This window comes from Capricornis sumatraensis, chromosome X, assembly GCF_032405125.1.
Source record: "Capricornis sumatraensis isolate serow.1 chromosome X, serow.2, whole genome shotgun sequence".
NCBI classification, from domain to species: Eukaryota; Metazoa; Chordata; class Mammalia; order Artiodactyla; family Bovidae; genus Capricornis; species Capricornis sumatraensis.
In genome coordinates this window covers 105,310,282-105,311,899 of record NC_091092.1, presented here as the reverse complement: position 1 = coordinate 105,311,899, position 1,618 = coordinate 105,310,282, and positions in this window count along the sequence as shown.

The window sequence follows — 1,618 nt, the reverse complement described above, 5'->3', positions numbered from 1 at the left end:
TTACTGAGTTGGCCAAAAAGTTCATTCAGGTGTTTTTGTAACATCTTATGGAAAAACCCAAGCAAACTTTGTGGCCAACACAATATTCAGATGGTAAAGAATCCGCCTGCAATGCGGGAGACCTGGGTTCGATTCTTGAGTCGAGATCCCCTGGAGGAGGACATGGCAACTCACTCTATATTCTTGCCTGAGAAATCCCATGGACAGAGGAACCTGGTGGGTTACAGTCCATGGGATCGCAAAGGGTTGGACACAACTGAGCGACTGAGCACAGACAGCACAGCAAAGCATAACAAGGTGTCCAGTGGTAGGGAGAGTTGTGAGATTGGTTGATTTTACAACTTGATGATGTCGTAAATGATCAAGATTCCTTTCTTCTTTCACTCTGCCAAACCACAGTTTCATTTTAAGGCTGCTTCTCCTCATGGCCACAAGATGCCTGCTGGTCTCAGACAGATACATGCTTCTTTATTCATATCCGGTGGAAGCAGACTACCGGCAACAACCCAACAGAGCTTGTAGCTGAAATGTGTATTGCATGCAAATGCTGTGGTTTCTTAGGATCTTAAAGACTCTAGACAACCCGCCATAAAAAGTATTTATGTAATAGTAACCCTTTGAAATAAACAGAGCCTCTCACTGCAATTAACAGCCATATGTCTTATTTCTACAGAGCTCAGATTTGCAATAGATCTTTGGCAAAAGAGCTATGTCAATGCTCTTAGACACTGAACCCCATGTTTGGTTGAAGCTGAAGGTGAAAGTTGCTCAGTCATGTCAGACTCTTTGCAACCCCATGGACTGTAGCCTGCCAGGGTCCTCTGTCCATGGAATTACTCAGGCCAGAATACTGGAATGGGTAACCATTCCCTTCTCTGGGGGATCTTCCCGACCCAGGGATTGAACCTAGGTCTCCTGCACTGCAGGTGAATTTTTTACCCTTTACCACCTGAGCTACTAGGGAAGCCCATGTTTGGTTAGCATGTTAAAATTTCCCAAGCAGTGTCATAGCCCATTTTGATAAAACCTTTAGTTGAGCAGATAAAGAGTCTGAGGGTCTTAGAGGAGTCAAGCGACTTGGCCAAATTCACCATTTGTTAGTGACTCACCCAGAGATCACATGTGATCTTCAAAAGTCCTTCCCATAATTCTTTCCTTTACGTAACATTGATTCCCTCTTCAGTGCTTAGATTTCACTAGGGAAGTGCAGAAGTGATTTCAAAGAAATATTGCAAGTTCATATATGATACTTACAAGCTCTAAATACCAGGAAATGATTTTTATATCCCTAATGGTGACATTTAGCTATTTGGAATTTTAGACCAAGTGTGACAGAATACACTTGAAATCCTGGAGTCTATTTAACTTCTCCATCTCTCTTCCCTTACCATCCACCCAATTGTCCTGATAGGTGGATTCTAAACCCTAAATCTCTCTTGCATCCATCTCTAGTTTTCCATTTCCACAGCTCTAGTATGTTCTCAGGCCTTTATTATTCTATTTATTTACCTTTACTTGGAGGATATTTGCTTTACAATATTGTGTTGGTTTCTGCTATACAACAAGGCAAATCAGTCATAACTATATATATATATACACACATTGAGCCTCCCTCCGA